This window comes from Macaca nemestrina, chromosome 1 (assembly GCF_043159975.1).
Source record: "Macaca nemestrina isolate mMacNem1 chromosome 1, mMacNem.hap1, whole genome shotgun sequence".
Classification (NCBI taxonomy): Eukaryota; Metazoa; Chordata; class Mammalia; order Primates; family Cercopithecidae; genus Macaca; species Macaca nemestrina.
This window is the reverse complement of record NC_092125.1, coordinates 181,505,545-181,511,544: the sequence shown is the minus strand read 5'-3', so window position 1 is coordinate 181,511,544 and position 6,000 is coordinate 181,505,545. Positions and strand designations below refer to the sequence as shown.

At 43.5% G+C, this 6,000-nt stretch overlaps 1 protein-coding gene across 2 annotated transcripts in view; it reads left to right on the top strand.

The window, feature by feature from the left end:
- Window positions 1–446: 446 nt before the first annotated feature.
- Window positions 447–6,000, top strand: part of LOC105495054 (zinc finger FYVE-type containing 9) — a 203,106-nt gene continuing 197,552 nt past the window's right edge. For both annotated transcript variants that reach the window (XM_011764207.3, XM_011764205.3), the window contains exon 1: window positions 447–583. The gene's annotated coding sequence lies outside the window, so the exon portion shown is untranslated. The remainder of the gene's footprint in view (window positions 584–6,000) is intronic.

Here is a 6,000-nt window from a genome sequence, read left to right as displayed (position 1 = left end):
CGGGTCTGGCGGGGGGCGGGGAACGTCAAGGGTTTGGTGGGAACTGAGGGGCTTCCGGTTCCCGGGAAGTGGAGTCCCCGGCCGGCCGCGGGCCGCGGGCTGCGCAGGGAGCGCGGGGCCCTCGCCGCCCCCAGGCCGCGCTCCTTAGCGTTCCCTGCGGCTCGTGCCCGGCGCGGCCGCCGCAGTCCCGACGCCGTAGCCGGACGTGGGGTCCAGGGGGCGCTGTGGCCCAGCGGCGCCGGCGGCAGGAGCGGCCACCCGACGCTGGAGGCTTCGCTGAGGATCCCCGCCTGCTGCACCTCGGTCGTCCCGCCGCAGCCTTGCGCCCCCGGCCTGGCTCGGCGGCGCTTCTCCGGGATCCGCGTGGCTGCCGCGGCCCGGGCGCCGATGCGGCTGGGCGGGTGCCGGGCCTTAGCAGCTGTAGCAGTAGCAGCCGCAGCCGCAGCCGCAGCTACCGCAGCTCCTACAGGAGTGGGAGGTTTCGCGGTGGCGCCTGGGGCCGCGCCGGTGCCCTCCGGAGGAGGCTTTCGGCTCAGGGACGACCCTCCTGGCCATGCTGAAGCGGAGGCGGCCGCTGCTCGAGGTGAGTGTGGCGCGGCGCGGTCCGGGGCTCGCCCGCCTCCCGCCGCTTGTGGGGGCCTTGGCGGCAGCCCTCGGGCCGGGCGGACGGGGCGTCCTGCCACTGCGGCCGCCTCCCCCATTCTGCGGTCCTGGGGCCTCAGCCCTTTCTGCCTGCGTCCCCCGGGAGGCTGAAGGCCGTGGGGGGCGACTAGGCCCCGCGCCGTTGGGAAGCCCTCGCCCCGGCCTCGGTTCCGGCGCGGCCCGGTGTGTGGAGCTGGGGGCCGGCAGGAGCACGGCCGCCTTTCGGGTTTGCACGGGCCCGGGCCGAGCGCAGCCTCTTCGCCTGGGCCCTGCACGTACATCCCAGAGGGAGGTAGATGACGCCTGTTTGCAAACAGCTTTGGCTTCCCTGCGTCCCATACCGAGTACCTCAGAATCCCGGTAGTGGCGGGGGAATGGGGAGGAGAAGGCGGCCAGGGTGAGAATTGGGGTGCAGAGAGTGCGGGACCAAGAGAGCCCGTGGTACTCCTAGAGTGTCATTCATGGATCTGACTTGCTCGAGAACAACCTTTTGCGTCTTATTTGAGGTGAAATTTCATCACCTGCCGGTTGCTCAGCCCAGCCTCCTTGTATTGTATCTTGTCTCTAAGCGTGGTCTGCCTTGGAGAAAGCCCCATCGCATCTTTGCGATGCTAAGTTTTCTAGATAAACACTCACAGTTATAAAAACGTCTTTTACAAAGGTCTGTTCTCCCCCCCACCCCCCGCCGCCAGAGGAAATATTTTTATGCTTCAGTGTTCGGTACGAAAATGTTCCACTTAAAGAGATCCAGATAATGGTTGGCAAGAGGATTTTAAGTCCTCTTTAAGTGCCAGCTACTCTAATAAATACCTGAAGGAAATGGGACACATACTAAATTTTAGAAATAAAATGATTTGTTCTGATATTAATGTTGGAAAATGTTAATACTTACAGTTTGATACCGTAAGTCAGATATTTATGTTTTGTGAGAAATGTGATTACAGGTTAGTCCTGGTTTCCTGTTATGTGTGTGAAAGTTATAAGACTTATAGGTACTTGCAAAACTTTTATAATCATGAAAAAATATGCTTTTTGTAGAAAATTTGGAAAGTATGGAAAGGTACCGTGTTGGCTCTTAATAAATAATAATAGGAGAAATCACCCATAATCTCACAGATTGTAAACAGTACAGGTTTATAATGGGCTTGTACTGACAGTGATTTTTAAAATTATTTCTGTATATTAGGTTTAAAATTATCTGACTGCTCCATTTTACATTGCCATTTGTATAGGACCTATAAAAATATTTTACCAAATTACATTGGAACCGTAGTTGAATTCATCAATTGAAACAGAAGAATATGGGTAACTACCTAAAAGATCCCTAACTTAACTTTCTATGCAGCATGGGGTCTCCATGTAGGGAGAAAGTTTGGCATGGTACACGTTTTTGAAGATCTACTGTCTTACATGCTGTAGGCTTGCATTGTTTTTGTCAGATTTTAAGTATTTCTGTTAATTATTGGCTTGATTACCAGTTATTTTGGTAGGTTAATTTAGATTTTTAAAAGCCTAATTCAGGCAAAGTGTGATGGCTAGGCCTACTGGGGAGGCTGAATTGGGAGGACCCCTTGATCCTAGGAGTTCCAGTCCGGCCTGGGCAATGTAAGCAAGATGCCCCCCTCCGAGGCAGGTGGATCACGAGGTCAGAAGTTCGAGACCAGCCTGGCCAATATGGTGAAACCCCGTCTCTACTAAAAATAAAAAAATTAGCCGGGTGTTGTGGCACGCACCTGTAGCCCCAGCTACTCTGGAGGCTGAGGCATGAAATCATTTGAACCCGGGAGGCAGACGTTGCAGTGAGCCTAGATTGGGCCACTGACTCCAACCTGGGCAACAGAGCAATACTCCATTCGAATACAGTTCGAATTCAGTCGAATACAGTTCTCAGTGTGTCCCTAAAGACCACCAACATTAGAATCAGTTGAGAGTGCTTGTTATATATATAACATAGGTATTATATGTAATATATGGATTCTTGGTCCCTTGAATTGAAATTCTAGGGATGACGATGGCCCAAAGAACTTTATTTTTATCAGTCTCCCTGATTCTTAGGCCTACTGAAGTTTGAGAATCACTGATACAGTAAATTTAAAATTAACTAACCTTGCTGAGCTGAAGGAAGGTGTCTGTTTTCTAGCAAAATTACAAATCTTTAGTGGCAATAGTCATTTCTTTTTTTTTTTTTTTCCCACTTCCTTGCAGCTCCAGCTCAAAGGATGTCATTTCTCGTAGTAAATAATCTTAGAAAGAAAAATGATATTTTGAGGGACAGCTGATCCAATCAGCAACCATTTATTGAGAGCCTCCTGTGATAGCTGTGGTGTGATAGAACACCTCGTTATTTACTTTGGCACTTAATGGACACCAATGTCATTGTCTGTAAAATGCATATACTTCAGTTATTATGCTTACCTTGCAAGGCTTTTAGGATAAATACATCTGAAAAGGTATTACAATCTGTAAAATATTTTTATGGAGTTTTGGCTTTTAAGTGCCAGATCCTGTTGTAGGTATTCTGGGAAACACAAAAATGACCAAGGGCTCTACTAAACTTGTCCTGTGGAAGCAGAATACCTTTAATTAACTGTTACAAGGTAGGTCAGACAAGTGTTGTAATTGAGTGGAACGTACTAAATCTCTGTTTAAGGCGTCTGTGTCTCATCTTGCCCTTTAAGGACATTGATAATAATTTTTATATATGATTATTCCTTTCTCTTCCAATTCCTGATTCAGTGTTTTGTTTAAGGAAATAATTGTTTATTTTGCCTGGTGATAGTTTCGTATTAACTCCTTTAGAAAGGTAGAGTGAGTAGAGATGGTAATTCCTTCCTCTGTTGCTAAGCTACCACTGTTCATTCCATTCAGTAAACTTTTATTTGGCACCTTGTTAACGTGCTAGCCACAGACTGGTTGCAAGGCACAAAGCTTGTTTAAAAGATAATTGCCTGGATTTTAGCTTAAGTTCTTATGTTCCTAAAGGGATGGTGTATATATGTGTGTTTTATGGTTGTTAATTGCATAATGTGGTACAGAGTATGGAGTCGGATGTGAGCAGGAATCCTTACTACACCTCTTAGAGCAATGTGACATTTAGATTCTGAGTTTCTTATGTACTATTGGAGTAACACTACCCCTCCCAGCAAAGTAGAACAGGTTCCATGAGATAAAAGTAACCAAAAGCAATTAGCTCAGTGTTTGTCATGCAGGAGGTGCTCAATAAATGTACATTTCTTTCTTCCTTTTGGGAAAAACAAAAATCAGGCGTTGGGATTTCTGCGTGACTTAAAACTTGGTTGCTTTATTTTTTTTAGACTAAGTCTACTTTTGGAATTCTTTGGAATTTTTTTATGGAAAACAATTTCGATCTTAGTATATTTTCCATTTCAGTTTTAGCCAATAAATTAGTATTCCCTTAGTATAGGGTATACTTGTTGCAGATTATTTATTTTCAGTGTTTTACGTTGATCTTTAATTTTACTTTTGTATACTTGACCTGCATTATATAGAACTACATTCTTGGTACGGTCAGACCTCTGTATCTGTGGCTCAAAAATATCCAGACACACACATACACACAAAAGTAATCATACACTAATAAAAATAATACAAGTAAAAACCCAAGACAGTATAACAGTTGACTTGCATAGCACTTACATTGTATTTGGCATTGTAAGTAATCTAGATATGATTTAAAGTATACAGGAGGATATGCATAGGTTATATGCGAATACTGTGCCATTTTATATAAGGGATTTGAGCATCCACAGATTTTGGTATCCTGTGGGTTCCTGGAACCAATCCTCCACAGACACAGAGAGACAACTGTATATAATAATCATTGGAAAATATATAGTTGCAGGCACTGAATAGAAATAGTTCACATATTTAGTTTTCAAAAAACTCTCAATTTATTAAATTTACTTAACTGTTTTCAGAACATAGACTTTTCCTTATAAACTGCAGTAGGCAAGAACTAGATTTAATAGCCTGTCAGTCTTTTCTTATAACCTTGGACAAGTTTCTTACCCTCTTTAAGTCTCAATTTACTTTTTTATAAAATGTGACTGATAATGGTCACCTTACAGGATTATTGTGAGTATTAAATGATATAATGGGTAAATCAGAGTTCAGTCCCATGAGTCCTGTTAAATCTGGACTCTGGAAGTGGAAAATATATTTCTCTTGAGTTTTGAAAAAAGAGCTTGAAAGATTGTTAATTTGTTTTTTTGTTTGTTTGTTTGTTTTGAGATGGAGTCTCACTGTGTCGCCCAGGCTGGAGTGCAGTGGCGTGATCTTGGCTCACGGCAAGCTCCACCTCCCGGGTTCACACCATTCTCCTGCCTCAGCCTCCTGAGTAGCTGGGACTACAGGTGCCTGCCATCACACCTGGCTAATTTTTTTGCATTTTTAGTAGAGATGGAGTTTCACCGTGTTAGCCAGGATGGTATCCATCTCCTGACCTCATGATCTGCCCGCCTCGGCCTCCCAAAGTGCTGGGATTACAGGCGTGAGCCACCAGGCTGGCCAGATTGTTAATTATTTATATAGTTTACTAATAATAAGTAAAATCAGCATGATCCAATTTTGAACTATTAGAGATTGCTAAATTAAGGAGGAACCAAGGTGTCAGTAGAATTAGTATTTGGTTATGGGGTTAGTAGAATATCTTGTGCTTTATAATGGTAAATTTTATTTAATAAAATAATGTGAAAAGTGCTGTTTTTACAGGTTGAGCATCCCTAATCCAAAAGTCTGAAATTCGAAATGCTCAAAGATCCAAAACTTTTTGAGCACTGACATCATGTCACAAGTGGAAAATTCCACGCCTAACCTTGTGTGATGGATCACAATCAAAATAGTCAAAACTTTGTTTCATGTACAAAATTATTAAAAATAGTGTATAAAATTACCTTTAGGCTATGTGTATAAGGTATATATGAAACAAATGAATTTTGTGTTTAGATTTGCGTCGCAATTCTAATCTGTCCCGAATGCTTCTGGTTCCAAGTATTTTAGATAAGGGATACTCAATGCATAAAGTATTTTCTGTTTTACAAATTAAGTAGTACTTACATTTTTCTTTTAAATTATGGTAAACAGCCCATTTACGGAACTGAAAAAGTTAGAACAGTATTATGTATTCACAGAGTTGTGCAAACATCACTGCTCTCTAATTTTAGAACATTTTAATCACTCCAAAAAGCAATTTGTAGCCATTAACAGTCACTCCCAGGATCTCCCTAATCCTTCTAGTCCTAGGCAACTACTACTTTCTGCCTCTATGGATTTACTTATCTATTCAGGACATTTCGTGTAAGTGGAATCATACCATATATGACTGGTTTCTCTTACTTA